The following is a 22,159-nucleotide window of genomic DNA, read 5'->3' as shown; positions in this document are numbered from 1 at the left end:
TTGAGCTAGTCCGATATGGTCTAGTGGCTAGGATACCTGGCTTTCACCAGAAGGCCCGGGTTCGATTCCCGGTATCGGAGCGAGTGCTTTTGAACCGCTTTTCAAGAATAGATTTAAGACTTGCTTGAGCAAGTCTGATATGGTCTAGTGGCTAGGATACCTGGCTTTCATTCAGAAGGCCCGGGTTCGATTCCCGGTATAGGAGACAGTGCTTTTTTACCGCTTTTAAAGAATAAATTAAAAGACACATTTATAGGACTAATATCTAGGGTTGCACAAACCAGTCCGATATGGTCTAGTGGCTAGGATATCTGGCTCTCACCTAGAAGGCACAGGTTTGATTCCCGGTATCGGAGCGAGTGCTTTTGTACCGCTTTTCAAGAATAGATTTAAGACTTGGTTGATCTAGTCCGATATGGTCTAGTTGCTAGGAAACCTGGCTTTCACTCAGAAGGCCCGGGTTCGATTCCCGGTATCGGAGCGAGTGCTTTTGAACCGTTTTTGAAGAATAAACTTAAGGTTATAGGTTTATGATTAGAATTAAGACTTGGTTAAGCAAGTCCGATATGGTCTAGTGGCTAGGATACCTGGCTTTCACCAGAAGGCCCGGGATCGATTCCCGGTATCGGAGCGAGTACTATGTACCGCTTTTAAAGACTAAATTTAAAGACACATTTATAGGACTAATATCTAGGGTTGCTCAAACCAGTCCGATATGGTCTAGTGGCTAGGATATCCGGCTCTCACCGAGAAGGCCCGGGTTCGATTCCCGGTATCGGAGCGAGTGCTTTTGAACCGCTTTTCAAGAATAGATTTAAGACTTGGTTGAGCAAGTCCGATATGGTCTAGTGGCTAGGATACCTTTCTTTCACTCAGAAGGCCCGGGTTCGATTCCTGGTATCGGAGACAGTGCTTTTTACCGCTTTTAAAGAATAAATTAAAAGACACATTTATAGGGCTAATATCTAGGGTTGCTCAAACCAGTCCGATATGGTCTAGTGGCAAGGATATCTGGCTCTCACCCAGAAGGCATGGGTTCGATTCCCGGTATCGGAGCGAGTGCTTTTGTACCGCTTTTCAAGAATAGATTTAAGACTTGGTTGAGCTAGTCCGATATGGTCTAGTGGCTAGGATACCTGGCTTTCACTCAGAAGGCCCGGGTTCGATTCCCGGTATCGGAGCGAGTGCTTTTGAACCGTTTTTAAAGAATAAACTTAAGGTTATAGGTTTATGATTAGAATTAAGACTTGCTTAAGCAAGTCCGGTATGGTCTAGTGGCTAGGATATCTGGCCTTCACCCAGAAGGCCCGGGTTCGATTCCCGGTATCGGAGCGAGTGCTTTTGTACCGCTTTTAAAGAATAAATTTAAAGACACATTTATACGACTAATATCTAAGGTTGCACAAACCAGTCCGATATGGTCTAGTGGCTAGGATATCTGGCTCTCACCTAGAAGGCACGGGTTTGATTCCCGGTATCGGAGCGAGTGCTTTTGTACCGCTTTTCAAGAATAGATTTAAGACTTGGTTGATCTAGTCCGATATGGTCTAGTGGCTAGGATACCTGGCTTTCACTCAGAAGGCCCGGGTTCGATTCCCGGTATCGGAGCGAGTGCTTTTGAACCGTTTTTAAAGAATAAACTTAAGGTTATAGGTTTATGATTAGAATTAAGACTTGCTTAAGCAAGTCCGGTATGGTCTAGTGGCTAGGATATCTGGCTTTCACCCAGAAAGCCCGGGTTCGATTTTCGGTATCGGAGCGAGTTCTTTTGTACCGCTTTTTAAGAATAGATTTAAGACTTGGTTGAGCTAGTCCAATATGGTCTAGTGGCAAGGATACCTGGCTTTCACTCAGAAGGCCCGGGTTCGATTCCCTGTATAGGAGACAGTGCTTTTGTACCGCTTTTCAAGAATAGATTTAAGACTTGGTTGAGCTAGTCCGATATGGTCTAGTGGCTAGGATACCTGGCTTTCACTCAGAAGGCCCGGGTTCGATTCCCGGTATAGGAGACAGTGCTTTTGTACCGCTTTTAAAGAATAAATTAAAAGACACATTTATAGGACTAATATCTAGGGTTGCACAAACCAGTCCGATATGGTCTAGTGGCTAGGATATCTGGCTCTCACTCAGAAGGCACGGGTTCGATTCCCGGTATCGGAGCGAGTGCTATGCACCGCTTTTAAAGACTAAATTTAAAGACACATTTATAGGACTTATATCTAGGGTTGCTCAAACCAGTCCGATATGGTCTAGTGGCTAGGATATCCGGCTCTCACCGAGAAGGCCCGGGTTCGATTCCCGGTATCGGAGCGAGTGCTTTTGTACCGCTTTTCAAGAATAGAATTACGACTTGGTTGAGCTAGTCCAATATGGTCTAGTGGCAAGGATACCTGGCTTTCACCCAGAAAGCCCGGGATCGATTCCCGGTATCGGAGCGAGTGCTTTTGTACCGCTTTTCAAGAATAGATTTAAGACTTGGTTGAGCTAGTCCGATATGGTCTAGTGGCTAGGATACCTGGCTTTCACCAGAAGGCCCGGGTTCGATTCCCGGTATCGGAGCGAGTGCTTTTGAACCGCTTTTCAAGAATAGATTTAAGACTTGCTTGAGCAAGTCTGATATGGTCTAGTGGCTAGGATACCTGGCTTTCATTCAGAAGGCCCGGGTTCGATTCCCGGTATCGGAGCGAGTGCTATGCACCGCTTTTAAAGACTAAATTTAAAGACACATTTATAGGACTAATATCTAGGGTTGCACAAACCAGGCCGATATGGTCTAGTGGCAAGGATATCTGGCTCTCACCCAGAAGGCACGGGTTCGATTCCCGGTATCGGAGCGAGTGCTTTTGTACCGCTATTCAAGAATAGATTTAAGAATTGGTTGAGCTAGTCCGATATGGTCTAGTGGCTAGGGTACCTGGCTTTCACCAGAAGGCCCGGGTTCGATTCCCGGTATCGGAGAGAGTGCTTTTGAACCGCTTTTCAAGAATAGATTTAAGACTTGCTTGAGCAAGTCTGATATGGTCTAGTGGCTAGGATACCTGGCTTTCATTCAGAAGGCCCGGGTTCGATTACCGGTATCGGAGCGAGTGCTTTTGAACCGTTTTTAAAGAATAAATTTAAGGTTATAGGTTTATGATTAGAATTAGGACTTGCATAAGCAAGTCCGGTATGGTCTAGTGGCTAGGATATCTGGCTTTCACCCAGAAGGCCCGGGTTCGATTCCCGGTATCGGAGACAGTGCTTTTGTACCGCTTTTAAAGAATAAATTTAAAGACACATTTATAGGACTAATATCTAAGGTTGCACAAACCAGTCCGATATGGTCTAGTGGCTAGGATATCTGGCTCTCACCTAGAAGGCACGGGTTTGATTCCCGGTATCGGAGCGAGTGCTTTTGTACCGCTTTTCAAGAATAGATTTAAGACTTGGTTGATCTAGTCCGATATGGTCTAGTGTATAGGAAACCTGGCTTTCACTCAGAAGGCCCGGGTTCGATTCCCGGTATCGGAGCGAGTGCTTTTGAACCGTTTTTGAAGAATAAACTTAAGGTTATAGGTTTATGATTAGAATTAAGACTTGGTTAAGCAAGTCCGATATGGTCTAGTGGCTAGGATACCTGCCTTTCACCAGAAGGCCGGGGATCGATTCCCGGTATCGGAGCGAGTGCTATGTACCGCTTTTAAAGACTAAATTTAAAGACACATTTATAGGACTAATATCTAGGGTTTGCTTAAACCAGTCCGATATGGTCTAGTGGCTAGGATATCCGGCTCTCACCGAGAAGGCCCGGGTTCGATTCCCGGTATCGGAGCGAGTGCTTTTGTACCGCTTTTCAAGAATAGAATTACAACTTGGTTGAGCTAGTCCAATATGGTCTAGTGGCAAGGATACCTGGCTTTCACCCAGAAAGCCCGGGTTCGATTCCCGGTATCGGAGCGAGTGCTTTTGTACCGCTTTTCAAGAATAGATTTAAGACTTGGTTGAGCTAGTCCGATATGGTCTAGTGGCTAGGATACCTGGCTTTCACCAGAAGGCCCGGGTTCGATTCCCGGTATCGGAGCGAGTGCTTTTGAACCGCTTTTCAAGAATAGATTTAAGACTTGCTTGAGCAAGTCTGATATGGTCTAGTGGCTAGGATACCTGGCTTTCATTCAGAAGGCCCGGGTTCGATTCCCGGTATCGGAGCGAGTGCTATGCACCGCTTTTAAAGACTAATTTTAAAGACACATTTATAGGACTAATATCTAGGGTTGCACAAACCAGGCCGATATGGTCTAGTGGCAAGGATATCTGGCTCTCACCCAGAAGGCACGGGTTCGATTCCCGTTATCGGAGCGAGTGCTTTTGTACCGCTATTCAAGAATAGATTTAAGACTTGGTTGAGCTAGTCCGATATGGTCTAGTGGCTAGGGTACCTGGCTTTCACCAGAAGGCCCGGGTTCGATTCCCGGTATCGGAGCGAGTGCTTTTGAACCGCTTTTCAAGAATAGATTTAAGACTTGCTTGAGCAAGTCTGATATGGTCTAGTGGCTAGGATACCTGGCTTTCATTCAGAAGGCCCGGGTTCGATTACCGGTATCGGAGCGAGTGCTTTTGAACCGTTTTTAAAGAATAAATTTAAGGTTATAGGTTTATGATTAGAATTAGGACTTGCATAAGCAAGTCCGGTATGGTCTAGTGGCTAGGATATCTGGCTTTCACCCAGAAGGCCCGGGTTCGATTCCCGGTATCGGAGACAGTGCTTTTGTACCGCTTTTAAAGAATAAATTTAAAGACACATTTATAGGACTAATATCTAAGGTTGCACAAACCAGTCCGATATGGTCTAGTGGCTAGGATATCTGGCTCTCACCTAGAAGGCACGGGTTTGATTCCCGGTATCGGAGCGAGTGCTTTTGTACCGCTTTTCAAGAATAGATTTAAGACTTGGTTGATCTAGTCCGATATGGTCTAGTGTATAGGAAACCTGGCTTTCACTCAGAAGGCCCGGGTTCGATTCCCGGTATCGGAGCGAGTGCTTTTGAACCGTTTTTGAAGAATAAACTTAAGGTTATAGGTTTATGATTAGAATTAAGACTTGGTTAAGCAAGTCCGATATGGTCTAGTGGCTAGGATACCTGCCTTTCACCAGAAGGCCGGGGATCGATTCCCGGTATCGGAGCGAGTGCTATGTACCGCTTTTAAAGACTAAATTTAAAGACACATTTATAGGACTAATATCTAGGGTTTGCTTAAACCAGTCCGATATGGTCTAGTGGCTAGGATATCCGGCTCTCACCGAGAAGGCCCGGGTTCGATTCCCGGTATCGGAGCGAGTGCTTTTGTACCGCTTTTCAAGAATAGAATTACAACTTGGTTGAGCTAGTCCAATATGGTCTAGTGGCAAGGATACCTGGCTTTCACCAGAAGGCCCGGGTTCGATTCCCGGTATCGGAGCGAGTGCTTTTGAACCGCTTTTCAAGAATAGGTTTAAGACTTGCTTGAGCAAGTCTGATATGGTCTAGTGGCTAGGATACCTGGCTTTCATTCAGAAGGCCCGGGTTCGATTCCCGGTATCGGAGCGAGTGCTATGCACCGCTTTTAAAGACTAAATTTAAAGACACATTTATAGGACTAATATCTAGGGTTGCACAAACCAGGCCGATATGGTCTAGTGGCAAGGATATCTGGCTCTCACCCAGAAGGCACGGGTTCGATTCCCGGTATCGGAGCGAGTGCTTTTGTACCGCTATTCAAGAATAGATTTAAGACTTGGTTGAGCTAGTCCGATATGGTCTAGTGGCTAGGGTACCTGGCTTTCACCAGAAGGCCCGGGTTCGATTCCCGGTATCGGAGCGAGTGCTTTTGAACCGCTTTTCAAGAATAGATTTAAGACTTGCTTGAGCAAGTCTGATATGGTCTAGTGGCTAGGATACCTGGCTTTCATTCAGAAGGCCCGGGTTCGATTACCGGTATCGGAGCGAGTGCTTTTGAACCGTTTTTAAAGAATAAATTTAAGGTTATAGGTTTATGATTAGAATTAGGACTTGCATAAGCAAGTCCGGTATGGTCTAGTGGCTAGGATATCTGGCTTTCACCCAGAAGGCCCGGGTTCGATTCCCGGTATCGGAGACAGTGCTTTTGTACCGCTTTTAAAGAATAAATTTAAAGACACATTTATAGGACTAATATCTAAGGTTGCACAAACCAGTCCGATATGGTCTAGTGGCTAGGATATCTGGCTCTCACCTAGAAGGCACGGGTTTGATTCCCGGTATCGGAGCGAGTGCTTTTGTACCGCTTTTCAAGAATAGATTTAAGACTTGGTTGATCTAGTCCGATATGGTCTAGTGTATAGGAAACCTGGCTTTCACTCAGAAGGCCCGGGTTCGATTCCCGGTATCGGAGCGAGTGCTTTTGAACCGTTTTTGAAGAATAAACTTAAGGTTATAGGTTTATGATTAGAATTAAGACTTGGTTAAGCAAGTCCGATATGGTCTAGTGGCTAGGATACCTGCCTTTCACCAGAAGGCCGGGGATCGATTCCCGGTATCGGAGCGAGTGCTATGTACCGCTTTTAAAGACTAAATTTAAAGACACATTTATAGGACTAATATCTAGGGTTTGCTTAAACCAGTCCGATATGGTCTAGTGGCTAGGATATCCGGCTCTCACCTAGAAGGCCCGGGTTCGATTCCCGGTATCGGAGCGAGTGCTTTTGTACCGCTTTTCAAGAATAGAATTACAACTTGGTTGAGCTAGTCCAATATGGTCTAGTGGCAAGGATACCTGGCTTTCACCCAGAAAGCCCGGGTTCGATTCCCGGTATCGGAGCGAGTGCTTTTGTACCGCTTTTCAAGAATAGATTTAAGACTTGGTTGAGCTAGTCCGATATGGTCTAGTGGCTAGGATACCTGGCTTTCACCAGAAGGCCCGGGTTCGATTCCCGGTATCGGAGCGAGTGCTTTTGAACCGCTTTTCAAGAATAGATTTAAGACTTGCTTGAGCAAGTCTGATATGGTCTAGTGGCTAGGATACCTGGCTTTCATTCAGAAGGCCCGGGTTCGATTCCCGGTATAGGAGACAGTGCTTTTTTACCGCTTTTAAAGAATAAATTAAAAGACACATTTATAGGACTAATATCTAGGGTTGCACAAACCAGTCCGATATGGTCTAGTGGCTAGGATATCTGGCTCTCACCTAGAAGGCACAGGTTTGATTCCCGGTATCGGAGCGAGTGCTTTTGTACCGCTTTTCAAGAATAGATTTAAGACTTGGTTGATCTAGTCCGATATGGTCTAGTTGCTAGGAAACCTGGCTTTCACTCAGAAGGCCCGGGTTCGATTCCCGGTATCGGAGCGAGTGCTTTTGAACCGTTTTTGAAGAATAAACTTAAGGTTATAGGTTTATGATTAGAATTAAGACTTGGTTAAGCAAGTCCGATATGGTCTAGTGGCTAGGATACCTGGCTTTCACCAGAAGGCCCGGGATCGATTCCCGGTATCGGAGCGAGTACTATGTACCGCTTTTAAAGACTAAATTTAAAGACACATTTATAGGACTAATATCTAGGGTTGCTCAAACCAGTCCGATATGGTCTAGTGGCTAGGATATCCGGCTCTCACCGAGAAGGCCCGGGTTCGATTCCCGGTATCGGAGCGAGTGCTTTTGAACCGCTTTTCAAGAATAGATTTAAGACTTGGTTGAGCAAGTCCGATATGGTCTAGTGGCTAGGATACCTTTCTTTCACTCAGAAGGCCCGGGTTCGATTCCTGGTATCGGAGACAGTGCTTTTTACCGCTTTTAAAGAATAAATTAAAAGACACATTTATAGGGCTAATATCTAGGGTTGCTCAAACCAGTCCGATATGGTCTAGTGGCAAGGATATCTGGCTCTCACCCAGAAGGCATGGGTTCGATTCCCGGTATCGGAGCGAGTGCTTTTGTACCGCTTTTCAAGAATAGATTTAAGACTTGGTTGAGCTAGTCCGATATGGTCTAGTGGCTAGGATACCTGGCTTTCACCAGACGGCGCGGGTTCGATTCCCGGTATCGGAGCGAGTGCTTTTGAACCGCTTTTCAAGAATAGATTTAAGACTTGCTTGAGCAAGTCTGATATGGTCTAGTGGCTAGGATACCTGGCTTTCACTCAGAAGTGCCGGGTTCGATTCCCGGTATAGGAGACAGTGCTTTTGTACCGCTTTTAAAGAATAAATTAAAACACACATTTATAGGACTAATATCTAGGGTTGCACAAACCAGTCCGATATGGTCTAGTGGCTAGGATACCTGGCTTTCACTCAGAAGGCCCGGGTTCGATTCCCGGTATCGGAGCGAGTGCTTTTGAACCGTTTTTAAAGAATAAACTTAAGGTTATAGGTTTATGATTAGAATTAAGACTTGCTTAAGCAAGTCCGGTATGGTCTAGTGAAAAGGATTTCTGGCTTTCACCCAGAAGGCCCGGGTTCGATTCCCGGTATCGGAGACAGTGCTTTTGTACCGCTTTTAAAGAATAAATTTAAAGACACATTTATAGGACTAATATCTAAGGTTGCACAATCCAGTCCGATATGGTCTAGTGGCTAGGATATCTGGCTCTCACCTAGAAGGCACGGGTTTGATTCCCGGTATCGGAGCGAGTGCTTTTGTACCGCTTTTCAAGAATAGATTTAAGACTTGGTTGATCTAGTCCGATATGGTCTAGTGGCTAGGAAACCTGGCTTTCACTCAGAAGGCCCGGGTTCGATTCCCGGTATCGGAGCGAGTGCTTTTGAACCGTTTTTGAAGAATAAACTTAAGGTTATAGGTTTATGATTAGAATTAAGACTTGGTTAAGCAAGTCCGATATGGTCTAGTGGCTAGGATACCTGCCTTTCACCAGAAGGCCGGGGATCGATTCCCGGTATCGGAGCGAGTGCTATGTACCGCTTTTAAAGACTAAATTTAAAGACACATTTATAGGACTAATATCTAGGGTTTGCTTAAACCAGTCCGATATGGTCTAGTGGCTAGGATATCCGGCTCTCACCGAGAAGGCCCGGGTTCGATTCCCGGTATCGGAGCGAGTGCTTTTGTACCGCTTTTCAAGAATAGAATTACAACTTGGTTGAGCTAGTCCAATATGGTCTAGTGGCAAGGATACCTGGCTTTCACCCAGAAAGCCCGGGTTCGATTCCCGGTATCGGAGCGAGTGCTTTTGTACCGCTTTTCAAGAATAGATTTAAGACTTGGTTGAGCTAGTCCGATATGGTCTAGTGGCTAGGATACCTGGCTTTCACCAGAAGGCCCGGGTTCGATTCCCGGTATCGGAGCGAGTGCTTTTGAACCGCTTTTCAAGAATATATTTAAGACTTGCTTGAGCAAGTCTGATATGGTCTAGTGGCTAGGATACCTGGCTTTCATTCAGAAGGCCCGGGTTCGATTCCCGGTATAGGAGACAGTGCTTTTGTACCGCTTTTAAAGAATAAATTAAAAGACACATTTATAGGACTAATATCTAGGGTTGCACAAACCAGTCCGATATGGTCTAGTGGCTAGGATATCTCGCTCTCACTCAGAAGGCACGGGTTCGATTCCCGGTATCGAAGCGAGTGCTTTTGTACCGCTTTTCAAGAAAAGATTTAAGACTTGGTTGATGTAGTCCGATATGGTCTAGTGGCTAGGATACCTGGCTTTCACTCAGAAGGCCCGGGTTCGATTCCCGGTATCGGAGCGAGTGCTTTTGAACCGTTTTTAAAGAATAAACTTAAGGTTATAGGTTTATGATTAGAATTAAGACTTGCTTAAGCAAGTCCGGTATGGTCTAGTGGCTAGGATATCTGGCTTTCACCCAGAAGGCCCGGGTTCGATTCCCGGTATCGGAGACAGTGCTTTTGTACCGCTTTTAAAGAATAAATTTAAAGACACATTTATAGGACTAATATCTAAGGTTGCACAAACCAGTCCGATATGGTCTAGTGGCTAGGATATCTGGCTCTCACCTAGAAGGCACAGGTTTGATTCCCGGTATCGGAGCGAGTGCTTTTGTACCGCTTTTCAAGAATAGATTTAAGACTTGGTTGATCTAGTCCGATATGGTCTAGTTGCTAGGAAACCTGGCTTTCACTCAGAAGGCCCGGGTTCGATTCCCGGTATCGGAGCGAGTGCTTTTGAACCGTTTTTGAAGAATAAACTTAAGGTTATAGGTTTATGATTAGAATTAAGACTTGGTTAAGCAAGTCCGATATGGTCTAGTGGCTAGGATACCTGGCTTTCACCAGAAGGCCCGGGATCGATTCCCGGTATCGGAGCGAATGCTATGTACCGCTTTTAAAGACTAAATTTAAAGACACATTTATAGGACTAATATCTAGGGTTGCTCAAACCAGTCCGATATGGTCTAGTGGCTAGGATATCCGGCTCTCACCGAGAAGGCCCGGGTTCGATTCCCGGTATCGGAGCGAGTGCTTTTGAACCGCTTTTCAAGAATAGATTTAAGACTTGGTTGAGCAAGTCCGATATGGTCTAGTGGCTAGGATACCTTTCTTTCACTCAGAAGGCCCGGGTTCGATTCCTGGTATCGGAGACAGTGCTTTTTACCGCGTTTAAAGAATAAATTAAAAGACACATTTATAGGGCTAATATCTAGGGTTGCTCAAACCAGTCCGATATGGTCTAGTGGCAAGGATATCTGGCTCTCACCCAGAAGGCATGGGTTCGATTCCCGGTATCGGAGCGAGTGCTTTTGTACCGCTTTTCAAGAATAGATTTAAGACTTGGTTGAGCTAGTCCGATATGGTCTAGTGGCTAGGATACCTGGCTTTCACCAGAAGGCGCGGGTTCGATTCCCGGTATCGGAGCGAGTGCTTTTGAACCGCTTTTCAAGAATAGATTTCAGACTTGCTTGAGCAAGTCTGATATGGTCTAGTGGCTAGGATACCTGGCTTTCACTCAGAAGGCACGGGTTCGATTCCCGGTATCGGAGCGAGTGCTTTTGAACCGCTTTTCAAGAATAGATTTCAGACTTGCTTGAGCAAGTCTGATATGGTCTAGTGGCTAGGATACCTGGCTTTCACTCAGAAGGCACGGGTTCGATTCCCGGTATCGGAGCGAGTGCTTTTGAACCGTTTTTAAAGAATAAACTTAAGGTTATAGGTTTATGATTCGAATTAAGACTTGCTTAAGCAAGTCCGGTATGGTCTAGTGGCTAGGATTTCTGGCTTTCACCCAGAAGGCCCGGGTTCGATTCCCGGTATCGGAGACAGTGCTTTTGTACCGCTTTTAAAGAATAAATTTAAAGACACATTTATAGGACTATAATCTAAGGTTGCACAAACCAGTCCGATATGGTCTAGTGGCTAGGATATCTGGCTCTCACCTAGAAGGCCCGGGTTCGATTCCCGGTATCGGAGCGAGTGCTTTTGTACCGCTTTTCAAGAATAGAATTACGACTTGGTTGAGCTAGTCTAATATGGTCTAGTGGCAAGGATACCTGACTTTCACCCAGAAAGCCCGGGTTCGATTCCTGGTATCGGAGCGAGTGCTTTTGTACCGCTTTTCAAGAATAGATTTAAGACTTAGTTGAGATAGTCCGATATGGTCTAGTGGCTAGGATACCTGGCTTTCACCAGAAGGCCCGGGTTCGATTCCCGGTATCGGAGACAGTGCTTTTTACCGCTTTTAAAGAATAAATTAAAAGACACATTTATAGGACTAATATCTAGGGTTGCTCAAACCAGTCCGATATGGTCTAGTGGCAAGGATATCTGGCTCTCACCCAGAAGGCACGGGTTCGATTCCCGGTATCGGAGCGAGTGCTTTTGTACCGCTTTTCAAGAATAGATTTAAGACTTGGTTGAGCTAGTCCGATATGGTCTAGTGGCTAGGATAGCTGGCTTTCACCAGAAGGCCCGGGTTCGATTCCCGGTATCGGAGACAGTGCTTTTGTACCGCTTTTAAAGAATAAATTAAAAGACACATTTATAGGACTAATATCTAGGGTTGCTCAAACCAGTCCGATATGGTCTAGTGGCTAGGATATCCGGCTCTCACCGAGAAGGCCCGGGTTCGATTCCCGGTATCGGAGCGAGTGCTTTTGTACCGCTTTTCAAGAATAGAATTACGACTTGGTTGAGCTAGTCCAATATGGTCTAGTGGCAAGGATACCTGGCTTTCACCCAGAAAGCCCGGGTTCGATTCCCGGTATCGGAGCGAGTGCTTTTGAACCGCTTTCAAGAATAGATTTAAGACTTGGTTGAGCTAGTCCGATATGGTCTAGTGGCTAGGATACCTGGCTTTCACCAGAAGGCGCGGGTTCGATTCCCGGTATCGGAGCGAGTGCTTTTGAACCGCTTTTCAAGAATAGATTTAAGACTTACTTGAGCAAGTCTGATATGGTCTAGTGGCTAGGATACCTGGCTTTCACTCAGAAGTGCCGGGTTCGATTCCCGGTATAGGAGACAGTGCTTTTGTACCGCTTTTAAAGAATAAATTAAAACACACATTTATAGGACTAATATCTAGGGTTGCACAAACCAGTCCGATATGGTCTAGTGGCTAGGATATCTGGCTCTCACTCAGAAGGCACGGGTTCGATTCCCGGTATCGAAGCGAGTGCTTTTGTACCGCTTTTCAAGAATAGATTTAAGACTTGGTTGATCTAGTCCGATATGGTCTAGTGGCTAGGAAACCTGGCTTTCACTCAGAAGGCCCGGGTTCGATTCCCGGTATCGGAGCGAGTGCTTTTGAACCGCTTTTCAAGAATAGATTTAAGACTTGGTTGAGCTAGTCCGATATGGTCTAGTGGCTAGGATACCTGGCTTTCACCAGAAGGCGCGGGTTCGATTCCCGGTATCGGAGCGAGTGCTTTTGTACCGCTTTTCAAGAATAGATTTAAGACTTGGTTAACCTAGTCCGATATGGTCTAGTGGCTAGGATACCTGGCTTTCACCAGAAGGCCCGGGTTCGATTCCCGGTATCGGAGACAGTGCTTTTGTACCGCTTTTAAAGAATAAATTAAAAGACACATTTATAGGACTAATATCTAGGGTTGCTCAAACCAGTCCGATATGGTCTAGTGGCTAGGATATCCGGCTCTCGCCGAGAAGGCCCGGGTTCGATTCCCGGTATCGGAGCGAGTGCTTTTGTACCGCTTTTCAAGAATAGAATTACGACTTGGTTGAGCTAGTCCAATATGGTCTAGTGGCAAGGATACCTGGCTTTCACCCAGAAAGCCCGGGTTCGATTCCCGGTATCGGAGCGAGTGCTTTTGAACCGTCTTTGAAGAATAAACTTAAGGTTATAGGTTTATGATTAGAATTAAGACTTGGTTAAGCAAGTCCGATATGGTCTAGTGGCTAGGATACCTGGCTTTCACCAGAAGGCCCGGGATCGATTCCCGGTATCGGAGCGAGTGCTATGTACCGATTTTAAAGACTAAATTTAAAGACACATTTATAGGACTAATATCTAGGGTTGCTCAAACCAGTCCGATATGGTCTAGTGGCTAGGATATCCGGCTCTCACCGAGAAGGCCCGGGTTCGATTCCCGGTATCGGAGCGAGTGCTTTTGAACCGCTTTTCAAGAATAGATTTAAGACTTGGTTGAGCAAGTCCGATATGGTATAGTGGCTAGGATACCTTTCTTTCACTCAGAAGGCCCGGGTTCGATTCCTGGTATCGGAGACAGTGCTTTTTACCGCTTTTAAAGAATAAATTAAAAGACACATTTATAGGGCTAATATCTAGGGTTGCTCAAACCAGTCCGATATGGTCTAGTGGCAAGGATATCTGGCTCTCACCCAGAAGGCATGGGTTCGATTCCCGGTATCGGAGCGAGTGCTTTTGAACCGCTTTTCAAGAATAGATTTAAGACTTGCTTGAGCAAGTCTGATATGGTCTAGTGGCTAGGATACCTGACTTTCACCCAGAAAGCCCGAATTCGATTCCCGGTATCGGAGCGAGTGCTTTTGTACCGCTTTTCAAGAATAGATTTAAGACTTGGTTGAGCTAGTCCGATATGGTCTAGTGGCTAGGATACCTTTCTTTCACTCAGAAGGCCCGGGTTCGATTCCTGGTATCGGAGACAGTGCTTTTTACCGCGTTTAAAGAATAAATTAAAAGACACATTTATAGGGCTAATATCTAGGGTTGCTCAAACCAGTCCGATATGGTCTAGTGGCAAGGATATCTGGCTCTCACCCAGAAGGCATGGGTTCGATTCCCGGTATCGGAGCGAGTGCTTTTGTACCGCTTTTCAAGAATAGATTTAAGACTTGGTTGAGCTAGTCCGATATGGTCTAGTGGCTAGGATACCTGGCTTTCACCAGAAGGCGCGGGTTCGATTCCCGGTATCGGAGCGAGTGCTTTTGAACCGCTTTTCAAGAATAGATTTAAGACTTGCTTGAGCAAGTCTGATATGGTCTAGTGGCTAGGATACCTGGCTTTCACTCAGAAGTGCCGGGTTCGATTCCCGGTATAGGAGACAGTGCTTTTGTACCGCTTTTAAAGAATAAATTAAAACACACATTTATAGGACTAATATCTAGGGTTGCACAAACCAGTCCGATATGGTCTAGTGGCTAGGATATCTGGCTCTCACTCAGAAGGCACGGGTTCGATTCCCGGTATCGAAGCGAGTGCTTTTGTACCGCTTTTCAAGAAAAGATTTAAGACTTGGTTGATGTAGTCCGATATGGTCTAGTGGCTAGGATACCTGGCTTTCATTCAGAAGGCCCGGGTTCGATTCCCGGTATAGGAGACAGTGCTTTTGTACCGCTTTTAAAGAATAAATTAAAAGACACATTTATAGAACTATTATCTAGGGTTGCACAAACCAGTCCGATATGGTCTAGTGGCTAGGATATCTGGCTCTCACTCAGAAGGCACGGGTTCGATTCCCGGTATCGAAGCGAGTGCTTTTGTACCGCTTTTCAAGAAAAGATTTAAGACTTGGTTGATGTAGTCCGATATGGTCTAGTGGCTAGGATACCTGGCTTTCACTCAGAAGGCCCGGGTTCGATTCCCGGTATCGGAGCGAGTGCTTTTGAACCGTTTTTAAAGAATAAACTTAAGGTTATAGGTTTATGATTAGAATTAAGACTTGCTTAAGCAAGTCCGGTATGGTCTAGTGGCTAGGATATCTGGCTTTCACCCAGAAGGCCCGGGTTCGATTCCCGGTATCGGAGACAGTGCTTTTGTACCGCTTTTAAAGAATAAATTTAAAGACACATTTATAGGACTAATATCTAAGGTTGCACAAACCAGTCCGATATGGTCTAGTGGCTAGGATATCTGGCTCTCACCTAGAAGGCACAGGTTTGATTCCCGGTATCGGAGCGAGTGCTTTTGTACCGCTTTTCAAGAATAGATTTAAGACTTGGTTGATCTAGTCCGATATGGTCTAGTTGCTAGGAAACCTGGCTTTCACTCAGAAGGCCCGGGTTCGATTCCCGGTATCGGAGCGAGTGCTTTTGAACCGTTTTTGAAGAATAAACTTAAGGTTATAGGTTTATGATTAGAATTAAGACTTGGTTAAGTAAGTCCGATATGGTCTAGTGGCTAGGATACCTGGCTTTCACCAGAAGGCCCGGGATCGATTCCCGGTATCGGAGCGAGTGCTATGTACCGCTTTTAAAGACTAAATTTAAAGACACATTTATAGGACTAATATCTAGGGTTGCTCAAACCAGTCCGATATGGTCTAGTGGCTAGGATATCCGGCTCTCACCGAGAAGGCCCGGGTTCGATTCCCGGTATCGGAGCGAGTGCTTTTGAACCGCTTTTCAAGAATAGATTTAAGACTTGGTTGAGCAAGTCCGATATGGTCTAGTGGCTAGGATACCTTTCTTTCACTCAGAAGGCCCGGGTTCGATTCCTGGTATCGGAGACAGTGCTTTTTACCGCGTTTAAAGAATAAATTAAAAGACACATTTATAGGGCTAATATCTAGGGTTGCTCAAACCAGTCCGATATGGTCTAGTGGCAAGGATATCTGGCTCTCACCCAGAAGGCATGGGTTCGATTCCCGGTATCGGAGCGAGTGCTTTTGTACCGCTTTTCAAGAATAGATTTAAGACTTGGTTGAGCTAGTCCGATATGGTCTAGTGGCTAGGATACCTGGCTTTCACCAGAAGGCGCGGGTTCGATTCCCGGTATCGGAGCGAGTGCTTTTGAACCGCTTTTCAAGAATAGATTTAAGACTTGCTTGAGCAAGTCTGATATGGTCTAGTGGCTAGGATACCTGGCTTTCACTCAGAAGTGCCGGGTTCGATTCCCGGTATAGGAGACAGTGCTTTTGAACCGTTTTTAAAGAATAAACTTAAGGTTATAGGTTTATGATTAGACTTAAGACTTGCTTAAGCAAGTCCGGTATGGTCTAGTGGCTAGGATTTCTGGCTTTCACCCAGAAGGCCCGGGTTCGATTCCCGGTATCGGAGACAGTGCTTTTGTACCGCTTTTAAAGAATAAATTTAAAGACACATTTATAGGACTAATATCTAAGGTTGCACAAACCAGTCCGATATGGTCTAGTGGCTAGGATATCTGGCTCTCACCTAGAAGGCACGGGTTTGATTCCCGGTATCGGAGCGAGTGCTTTTGTACCGCTTTTCAAGAATAGATTTAAGACTTGGTTGATCTAGTCCGATATGGTCTAGTGGCTAGGAAACCTGGCTTTCACTCAGAAGGCCCGGGTTCGATTCCCGGTATCGGAGCGAGTGCTTTTGTACCGCTTTTCAAGAAAAGATTTAAGACTTGGTTGATGTAGTCCGATACGGTCTAGTGGCTAGGATACCTGGCTTTCACCAGAAGGCGCGGGTTCGATTCCCGGTATCGGAGCGAGTGCTTTTGAACCGCTTTTCAAGAATAGATTTAAGACTTGCTTGAGCAAGTCTGATATGGTCTAGTGGCTAGGATACCTGGCTTTCACTCAGAAGTGCCGGGTTCGATTCCCGGTATAGGAGACAGTGCTTTTGTACCGCTTTTAAAGAATAAATTAAAACACACATTTATAGGACTAATATCTAGGGTTGCACAAACCAGTCCGATATGGTCTAGTGGCTAGGATATCTGGCTCTCACTCAGAAGGCACGGGTTCGATTCCCGGTATCGAAGCGAGTGCTTTTGTACCGCTTTTCAAGAAAAGATTTAAGACTTGGTTGATGTAGTCCGATATGGTCTAGTGGCTAGGATACCTGGCTTTCATTCAGAAGGCCCGGGTTCGATTCCCGGTATAGGAGACAGTGCTTTTGTACCGCTTTTAAAGAATAAATTAAAAGACACATTTATAGAACTATTATCTAGGGTTGCACAAACCAGTCCGATATGGTCTAGTGGCTAGGATATCTGGCTCTCACTCAGAAGGCACGGGTTCGATTCCCGGTATCGAAGCGAGTGCTTTTGTACCGCTTTTCAAGAAAAGATTTAAGACTTGGTTGATGTAGTCCGATATGGTCTAGTTGCTAGGATACCTGGCTTTCACTCAGAAGGCCCGGGTTCGATTCCCGGTATCGGAGCGAGTGCTTTTGAACCGTTTTTAAAGAATAAACTTAAGGTTATAGGTTTATGATTAGAATTAAGACTTGCTTAAGCAAGTCCGGTATGGTCTAGTGGCTAGGATATCTGGCTTTCACCCAGAAGGCCCGGGTTCGATTCCCGGTATCGGAGACAGTGCTTTTGTACCGCTTTTAAAGAATAAATTTAAAGACACATTTATAGGACTAATATCTAAGGTTGCACAAACCAGTCCGATATGGTCTAGTGGCTAGGATATCTGGCTCTCACCTAGAAGGCACAGGTTTGATTCCCGGTATCGGAGCGAGTGCTTTTGTACCGCTTTTCAAGAATAGATTTAAGACTTGGTTGATCTAGTCCGATATGGTCTAGTTGCTAGGAAACCTGGCTTTCACTCAGAAGGCCCGGGTTCGATTCCCGGTATCGGAGCGAGTGCTTTTGAACCGTTTTTGAAGAATAAACTTAAGTTTATAGGTTTATGATTAGAATTAAGACTTGGTTAAGCAAGTCCGATATGGTCTATTGGCTAGGATACCTGGCTTTCACCAGAAGGCCCGGGATCGATTCCCGGTATCGGAGCGAGTGCTATGTACCGCTTTTAAAGACTAAATTTAAAGACACATTTATAGGACTAATATCTAGGGTTGCTCAAACCAGTCCGATATGGTCTAGTGGCTAGGATATCCGGCTCTCACCGAGAAGGCCCGGGTTCGATTCCCGGTATCGGAGCGAGTGCTTTTGAACCGCTTTTCAAGAATAGATTTAAGACTTGGTTGAGCAAGTCCGATATGGTCTAGTGGCTAGGATACCTTTCTTTCACTCAGAAGGCCCGGGTTCGATTCCTGGTATCGGAGACAGTGCTTTTTACCGCGTTTAAAGAATAAATTAAAAGACACATTTATAGGGCTAATATCTAGGGTTGCTCAAACCAGTCCGATATGGTCTAGTGGCAAGGATATCTGGCTCTCACCCAGAAGGCATGGGTTCGATTCCCGGTATCGGAGCGAGTGCTTTTGTACCGCTTTTCAAGAATAGATTTAAGACTTGGTTGAGCTAGTCCGATATGGTCTAGTGGCTAGGATACCTGGCTTTCACCAGAAGGCGCGGGTTCGATTCCCGGTATCGGAGCGAGTGCTTTTGAACCGCTTTTCAAGAATAGATTTAAGACTTGCTTGAGCAAGTCTGATATGGTCTAGTGGCTAGGATACCTGGCTTTCACTCAGAAGTGCCGGGTTCGATTCCCGGTATAGGAGACAGTGCTTTTGAACCGTTTTTAAAGAATAAACTTAAGGTTATAGGTTTATGATTAGACTTAAGACTTGCTTAAGCAAGTCCGGTATGGTCTAGTGGCTAGGATTTCTGGCTTTCACCCAGAAGGCCCGGGTTCGATTCCCGGTATCGGAGACAGTGCTTTTGTACCGCTTTTAAAGAATAAATTTAAAGACACATTTATAGGACTAATATCTAAGGTTGCACAAACCAGTCCGATATGGTCTAGTGGCTAGGATATCTGGCTCTCACCTAGAAGGCACGGGTTTGATTCCCGGTATCGGAGCGAGTGCTTTTGTACCGCTTTTCAAGAATAGATTTAAGACTTGGTTGATCTAGTCCGATATGGTCTAGTGGCTAGGAAACCTGGCTTTCACTCAGAAGGCCCGGGTTCGATTCCCGGTATCGGAGCGAGTGCTTTTGTACCGCTTTTCAAGAAAAGATTTAAGACTTGGTTGATGTAGTCCGATACGGTCTAGTGGCTAGGATACCTGGCTTTCACTCAGAAGGCCCGGGTTCGATTCCCGGTATCGGAGCGAGTGCTTTTGAACCGTTTTTAAAGAATAAACTTAAGGTTATAGGTTTATGATTAGAATTAAGACTTGCTTAAGCAAGTTCCTTATGGTCTTGTGGCTAGGATTTCTGGCTTTCACCCAGAAGGCCCGGGTTCGATTCCCGGTATCGGAGACAGTGCTTTTGTACCGCTTTTAAAGAATAAATTTAAAGACACATTTATAGGACTAATATCTAAGGTTGCACAAACCAGTCCGATATGGTCTAGTGGCTAGGATATCTGGCTCTCACCTAGAAGGCCCGGGTTCGATTCCCGGTATCGGAGCGAGTGCTTTTGTACCGCTTTTCAAGAATAGAATTACGACTTGGTTGAGCTAGTCTAATATGGTCTAGTGGCAAGGATACCTGACTTTCACCCAGAAAGCCCGGGTTCGATTCCTGGTATCGGAGCGAGTGCTTTTGCACCGCTTTTCAAGAATAGATTTAAGACTTGGTTGAGATAGTCCGATATGGTTTAGTGGCTAGGATACCTGGCTTTCACCAGAAGGCCCGGGTTCGATTCCCGGTATCGGAGACAGTGCTTTTTACCGCTTTTAAAGAATAAATTAAAAGACACATTTATAGGACTAATATCTAGGGTTGCTCAAACCAGTCCGATATGGTCTAGTGGCAAGGATATCTGGCTCTCACCCAGAAGGCACGGGTTCGATTCCCGGTATCGGAGCGAGTGCTTTTGTACCGCTTTTCAAGAATAGATTTAAGACTTGGTTGAGCTAGTCCGATATGGTCTAGTGGCTAGGATACCTGGCTTTCACCAGAAGGCCCGGGTTCGATTCCCGGTATCGGAGCGAGTGCTTTTGAACCGTTTTTAAAGAATAAATTAAAAGACACATTTATAGGACTAATATCTAGGGTTGCTCAAACCAGTCCGATATGGTCTAGTGGCTAGGATATCCGGCTCTCACCGAGAAGGCTCGGGTTCGATTCCCGGTATCGAAGCGAGTGCTTTTGTACCGCTTTTCAAGAAAAGATTTAAGACTTGGTTGATGTAGTCCGATATGGTCTAGTGGCTAGGATACCTGGCTTTCATTCAGAAGGCCCGGGTTCGATTCCCGGTATAGGAGACAGTGCTTTTGAACCGCTTTTCAAGAATAGATTTAAGACTTGCTTGAGCAAGTCTGATATGGTCTAGTGGCTAGGATACCTGGCTTTCACTCAGAAGTGCCGGGTTCGATTCCCGGTATAGGAGACAGTGCTTTTGTACCGCTTTTAAAGAATAAATTAAAACACACATTTATAGGACTAATATCTAGGGTTGCACAAACCAGTCCGATATGGTCTAGTGGCTAGGATATCTGGCTCTCACTCAGAAGGCACGGGTTCGATTCCCGGTATCGAAGCGAGTGCTTTTGTACCGCTTTTCAAGAAAAGATTTAAGACTTGGTTGATGTAGTCCGATATGGTCTAGTGGCTAGGATACCTGGCTTTCATTCAGAAGGCCCGGGTTCGATTCCCGGTATAGGAGACAGTGCTTTTGTACCGCTTTTAAAGAATAAATTAAAAGACACATTTATAGGACTATTATCTAGGGTTGCACAAACCAGTCCGATATGGTCTAGTGGCTAGGATATCTGGCTCTCACTCAGAAGGCACGGGTTCGATTCCCGGTATCGAAGCGAGTGCTTTTGTACCGCTTTTCAAGAAAAGATTTAAGACTTGGTTGATGTAGTCCGATATGGTCTAGTGGCTAGGATACCTGGCTTTCACTCAGAAGGCCCGGGTTCGATTCCCGGTATCGGAGCGAGTGCTTTTGAACCGTTTTTAAAGAATAAACTTAAGGTTATAGGTTTATGATTAGAATTAAGACTTGCTTAAGCAAGTCCGGTATGGTCTAGTGGCTAGGATATCTGGCTTTCACCCAGAAGGCCCGGGTTCGATTCCCGGTATCGGAGACAGTGCTTTTGTACCGCTTTTAAAGAATAAATTTAAAGACACATTTATAGGACTAATATCTAAGGTTGCACAAACCAGTCCGATATGGTCTAGTGGCTAGGATATCTGGCTCTCACCTAGAAGGCACAGGTTTGATTCCCGGTATCGGAGCGAGTGCTTTTGTACCGCTTTTCAAGAATAGATTTAAGACTTGGTTGATCTAGTCCGATATGGTCTAGTTGCTAGGAAACCTGGCTTTCACTCAGAAGGCCCGGGTTCGATTCCCGGTATCGGAGCGAGTGCTTTTGAACCGTTTTTGAAGAATAAACTTAAGGTTATAGGTTTATGATTAGAATTAAGACTTGGTTAAGCAAGTCCGATATGGTCTAGTGGCTAGGATACCTGGCTTTCACCAGAAGGCCCGGGATCGATTCCCGGTATCGGAGCGAGTGCTATGTACCGCTTTTAAAGACTAAATTTAAAGACACATTTATAGGACTAATATCTAGGGTTGCTCAAACCAGTCCGATATGGTCTAGTGGCTAGGATATCCGGCTCTCACCGAGAAGGCCCGGGTTCGATTCCCGGTATCGGAGCGAGTGCTTTTGAACCGCTTTTAAAGAATAAACTTAAGGTTATAGGTTTATGATTAGAATTAAGACTTGGTTAAGCAAGTCCGATATGGTCTAGTGGCTAGGATACCTGGCTTTCACCAGAAGGCCCGGGATCGATTCCCGGTATCGGAGCGAGTGCTATGTACCGCTTTTAAAGACTAAATTTAAAGACACATTTATAGGACTAATATCTAGGGTTGCTCAAACCAGTCCGATATGGTCTAGTGGCTAGGATATCCGGCTCTCACCGAGAAGGCCCGGGTTCGATTCCCGGTATCGGAGCGAGTGCTTTTGAACCGCTTTTCAAGAATAGATTTAAGACTTGGTTGAGCAAGTCCGATATGGTCTAGTGGCTAGGATAC

At 45.4% G+C, this 22,159-nt stretch overlaps 41 non-coding genes across 41 annotated transcripts; all 41 read left to right on the top strand.

The window, feature by feature from the left end:
• Nucleotides 1-709: 709 nt before the first annotated feature.
• TRNAE-CUC (transfer RNA glutamic acid (anticodon CUC)) lies at nucleotides 710-781 on the top strand. Its single transcript has one exon. It is a non-coding gene; the product is annotated as a tRNA-Glu (tRNA).
• A 203-nt stretch (nucleotides 782-984) lies between these two features.
• TRNAE-CUC (transfer RNA glutamic acid (anticodon CUC)) lies at nucleotides 985-1,056 on the top strand. Its single transcript has one exon. It is a non-coding gene; the product is annotated as a tRNA-Glu (tRNA).
• Nucleotides 1,057-1,260: 204 nt separating this feature from the next.
• On the top strand, nucleotides 1,261-1,332 carry TRNAE-UUC (transfer RNA glutamic acid (anticodon UUC)). Its single transcript has one exon. It is a non-coding gene; the product is annotated as a tRNA-Glu (tRNA).
• A 756-nt stretch (nucleotides 1,333-2,088) lies between these two features.
• Nucleotides 2,089-2,160, top strand: TRNAE-CUC (transfer RNA glutamic acid (anticodon CUC)). The gene has a single exon. It is a non-coding gene; the product is annotated as a tRNA-Glu (tRNA).
• Nucleotides 2,161-2,238: 78 nt separating this feature from the next.
• Nucleotides 2,239-2,310, top strand: TRNAE-CUC (transfer RNA glutamic acid (anticodon CUC)). The gene has a single exon. It is a non-coding gene; the product is annotated as a tRNA-Glu (tRNA).
• A 452-nt stretch (nucleotides 2,311-2,762) lies between these two features.
• On the top strand, nucleotides 2,763-2,836 carry TRNAE-CUC (transfer RNA glutamic acid (anticodon CUC)). Its single transcript has one exon. It is a non-coding gene; the product is annotated as a tRNA-Glu (tRNA).
• A 326-nt stretch (nucleotides 2,837-3,162) lies between these two features.
• TRNAE-UUC (transfer RNA glutamic acid (anticodon UUC)) lies at nucleotides 3,163-3,234 on the top strand. Its single transcript has one exon. It is a non-coding gene; the product is annotated as a tRNA-Glu (tRNA).
• Nucleotides 3,235-3,739: 505 nt separating this feature from the next.
• On the top strand, nucleotides 3,740-3,811 carry TRNAE-CUC (transfer RNA glutamic acid (anticodon CUC)). Its single transcript has one exon. It is a non-coding gene; the product is annotated as a tRNA-Glu (tRNA).
• A 452-nt stretch (nucleotides 3,812-4,263) lies between these two features.
• On the top strand, nucleotides 4,264-4,337 carry TRNAE-CUC (transfer RNA glutamic acid (anticodon CUC)). The gene has a single exon. It is a non-coding gene; the product is annotated as a tRNA-Glu (tRNA).
• A 326-nt stretch (nucleotides 4,338-4,663) lies between these two features.
• On the top strand, nucleotides 4,664-4,735 carry TRNAE-UUC (transfer RNA glutamic acid (anticodon UUC)). The gene has a single exon. It is a non-coding gene; the product is annotated as a tRNA-Glu (tRNA).
• A 505-nt stretch (nucleotides 4,736-5,240) lies between these two features.
• TRNAE-CUC (transfer RNA glutamic acid (anticodon CUC)) lies at nucleotides 5,241-5,312 on the top strand. Its single transcript has one exon. It is a non-coding gene; the product is annotated as a tRNA-Glu (tRNA).
• Nucleotides 5,313-5,639: 327 nt separating this feature from the next.
• TRNAE-CUC (transfer RNA glutamic acid (anticodon CUC)) lies at nucleotides 5,640-5,713 on the top strand. The gene has a single exon. It is a non-coding gene; the product is annotated as a tRNA-Glu (tRNA).
• Nucleotides 5,714-6,039: 326 nt separating this feature from the next.
• On the top strand, nucleotides 6,040-6,111 carry TRNAE-UUC (transfer RNA glutamic acid (anticodon UUC)). Its single transcript has one exon. It is a non-coding gene; the product is annotated as a tRNA-Glu (tRNA).
• Nucleotides 6,112-6,616: 505 nt separating this feature from the next.
• On the top strand, nucleotides 6,617-6,688 carry TRNAE-CUC (transfer RNA glutamic acid (anticodon CUC)). Its single transcript has one exon. It is a non-coding gene; the product is annotated as a tRNA-Glu (tRNA).
• An 878-nt stretch (nucleotides 6,689-7,566) lies between these two features.
• TRNAE-CUC (transfer RNA glutamic acid (anticodon CUC)) lies at nucleotides 7,567-7,638 on the top strand. Its single transcript has one exon. It is a non-coding gene; the product is annotated as a tRNA-Glu (tRNA).
• Nucleotides 7,639-7,841: 203 nt separating this feature from the next.
• On the top strand, nucleotides 7,842-7,913 carry TRNAE-CUC (transfer RNA glutamic acid (anticodon CUC)). Its single transcript has one exon. It is a non-coding gene; the product is annotated as a tRNA-Glu (tRNA).
• Nucleotides 7,914-8,392: 479 nt separating this feature from the next.
• Nucleotides 8,393-8,464, top strand: TRNAE-UUC (transfer RNA glutamic acid (anticodon UUC)). The gene has a single exon. It is a non-coding gene; the product is annotated as a tRNA-Glu (tRNA).
• Nucleotides 8,465-8,969: 505 nt separating this feature from the next.
• TRNAE-CUC (transfer RNA glutamic acid (anticodon CUC)) lies at nucleotides 8,970-9,041 on the top strand. The gene has a single exon. It is a non-coding gene; the product is annotated as a tRNA-Glu (tRNA).
• A 729-nt stretch (nucleotides 9,042-9,770) lies between these two features.
• Nucleotides 9,771-9,842, top strand: TRNAE-UUC (transfer RNA glutamic acid (anticodon UUC)). The gene has a single exon. It is a non-coding gene; the product is annotated as a tRNA-Glu (tRNA).
• A 504-nt stretch (nucleotides 9,843-10,346) lies between these two features.
• On the top strand, nucleotides 10,347-10,418 carry TRNAE-CUC (transfer RNA glutamic acid (anticodon CUC)). Its single transcript has one exon. It is a non-coding gene; the product is annotated as a tRNA-Glu (tRNA).
• Nucleotides 10,419-10,621: 203 nt separating this feature from the next.
• TRNAE-CUC (transfer RNA glutamic acid (anticodon CUC)) lies at nucleotides 10,622-10,693 on the top strand. The gene has a single exon. It is a non-coding gene; the product is annotated as a tRNA-Glu (tRNA).
• A 453-nt stretch (nucleotides 10,694-11,146) lies between these two features.
• Nucleotides 11,147-11,218, top strand: TRNAE-UUC (transfer RNA glutamic acid (anticodon UUC)). Its single transcript has one exon. It is a non-coding gene; the product is annotated as a tRNA-Glu (tRNA).
• Nucleotides 11,219-11,297: 79 nt separating this feature from the next.
• On the top strand, nucleotides 11,298-11,369 carry TRNAE-CUC (transfer RNA glutamic acid (anticodon CUC)). The gene has a single exon. It is a non-coding gene; the product is annotated as a tRNA-Glu (tRNA).
• Nucleotides 11,370-11,696: 327 nt separating this feature from the next.
• On the top strand, nucleotides 11,697-11,768 carry TRNAE-CUC (transfer RNA glutamic acid (anticodon CUC)). Its single transcript has one exon. It is a non-coding gene; the product is annotated as a tRNA-Glu (tRNA).
• Nucleotides 11,769-11,971: 203 nt separating this feature from the next.
• Nucleotides 11,972-12,043, top strand: TRNAE-CUC (transfer RNA glutamic acid (anticodon CUC)). Its single transcript has one exon. It is a non-coding gene; the product is annotated as a tRNA-Glu (tRNA).
• A 1,401-nt stretch (nucleotides 12,044-13,444) lies between these two features.
• TRNAE-CUC (transfer RNA glutamic acid (anticodon CUC)) lies at nucleotides 13,445-13,516 on the top strand. The gene has a single exon. It is a non-coding gene; the product is annotated as a tRNA-Glu (tRNA).
• Nucleotides 13,517-13,719: 203 nt separating this feature from the next.
• On the top strand, nucleotides 13,720-13,791 carry TRNAE-CUC (transfer RNA glutamic acid (anticodon CUC)). Its single transcript has one exon. It is a non-coding gene; the product is annotated as a tRNA-Glu (tRNA).
• Nucleotides 13,792-14,119: 328 nt separating this feature from the next.
• TRNAE-CUC (transfer RNA glutamic acid (anticodon CUC)) lies at nucleotides 14,120-14,191 on the top strand. Its single transcript has one exon. It is a non-coding gene; the product is annotated as a tRNA-Glu (tRNA).
• An 880-nt stretch (nucleotides 14,192-15,071) lies between these two features.
• Nucleotides 15,072-15,143, top strand: TRNAE-UUC (transfer RNA glutamic acid (anticodon UUC)). Its single transcript has one exon. It is a non-coding gene; the product is annotated as a tRNA-Glu (tRNA).
• A 504-nt stretch (nucleotides 15,144-15,647) lies between these two features.
• Nucleotides 15,648-15,719, top strand: TRNAE-CUC (transfer RNA glutamic acid (anticodon CUC)). The gene has a single exon. It is a non-coding gene; the product is annotated as a tRNA-Glu (tRNA).
• A 203-nt stretch (nucleotides 15,720-15,922) lies between these two features.
• Nucleotides 15,923-15,994, top strand: TRNAE-CUC (transfer RNA glutamic acid (anticodon CUC)). The gene has a single exon. It is a non-coding gene; the product is annotated as a tRNA-Glu (tRNA).
• Nucleotides 15,995-16,322: 328 nt separating this feature from the next.
• Nucleotides 16,323-16,394, top strand: TRNAE-UUC (transfer RNA glutamic acid (anticodon UUC)). Its single transcript has one exon. It is a non-coding gene; the product is annotated as a tRNA-Glu (tRNA).
• Nucleotides 16,395-17,550: 1,156 nt separating this feature from the next.
• On the top strand, nucleotides 17,551-17,622 carry TRNAE-UUC (transfer RNA glutamic acid (anticodon UUC)). The gene has a single exon. It is a non-coding gene; the product is annotated as a tRNA-Glu (tRNA).
• A 504-nt stretch (nucleotides 17,623-18,126) lies between these two features.
• Nucleotides 18,127-18,198, top strand: TRNAE-CUC (transfer RNA glutamic acid (anticodon CUC)). Its single transcript has one exon. It is a non-coding gene; the product is annotated as a tRNA-Glu (tRNA).
• A 203-nt stretch (nucleotides 18,199-18,401) lies between these two features.
• Nucleotides 18,402-18,473, top strand: TRNAE-CUC (transfer RNA glutamic acid (anticodon CUC)). Its single transcript has one exon. It is a non-coding gene; the product is annotated as a tRNA-Glu (tRNA).
• A 328-nt stretch (nucleotides 18,474-18,801) lies between these two features.
• On the top strand, nucleotides 18,802-18,873 carry TRNAE-UUC (transfer RNA glutamic acid (anticodon UUC)). The gene has a single exon. It is a non-coding gene; the product is annotated as a tRNA-Glu (tRNA).
• A 631-nt stretch (nucleotides 18,874-19,504) lies between these two features.
• TRNAE-CUC (transfer RNA glutamic acid (anticodon CUC)) lies at nucleotides 19,505-19,576 on the top strand. Its single transcript has one exon. It is a non-coding gene; the product is annotated as a tRNA-Glu (tRNA).
• Nucleotides 19,577-19,903: 327 nt separating this feature from the next.
• Nucleotides 19,904-19,975, top strand: TRNAE-CUC (transfer RNA glutamic acid (anticodon CUC)). Its single transcript has one exon. It is a non-coding gene; the product is annotated as a tRNA-Glu (tRNA).
• Nucleotides 19,976-21,131: 1,156 nt separating this feature from the next.
• On the top strand, nucleotides 21,132-21,203 carry TRNAE-UUC (transfer RNA glutamic acid (anticodon UUC)). Its single transcript has one exon. It is a non-coding gene; the product is annotated as a tRNA-Glu (tRNA).
• Nucleotides 21,204-21,707: 504 nt separating this feature from the next.
• TRNAE-CUC (transfer RNA glutamic acid (anticodon CUC)) lies at nucleotides 21,708-21,779 on the top strand. The gene has a single exon. It is a non-coding gene; the product is annotated as a tRNA-Glu (tRNA).
• Nucleotides 21,780-22,007: 228 nt separating this feature from the next.
• TRNAE-CUC (transfer RNA glutamic acid (anticodon CUC)) lies at nucleotides 22,008-22,079 on the top strand. The gene has a single exon. It is a non-coding gene; the product is annotated as a tRNA-Glu (tRNA).
• Nucleotides 22,080-22,159: the final 80 nt, after the last annotated feature.

The sequence above is a fragment of the Phalangium opilio genome, unplaced genomic scaffold (assembly GCF_054372755.1).
Source record: "Phalangium opilio isolate 3A_F unplaced genomic scaffold, DU_Popi_V2 ptg000046l_1, whole genome shotgun sequence".
In the NCBI taxonomy this organism is placed as follows: domain Eukaryota; kingdom Metazoa; phylum Arthropoda; class Arachnida; order Opiliones; family Phalangiidae; genus Phalangium; species Phalangium opilio.
The sequence above is the reverse complement of the archived record's forward strand: the minus strand, read 5'-3'. Positions and strand labels throughout refer to the sequence as shown.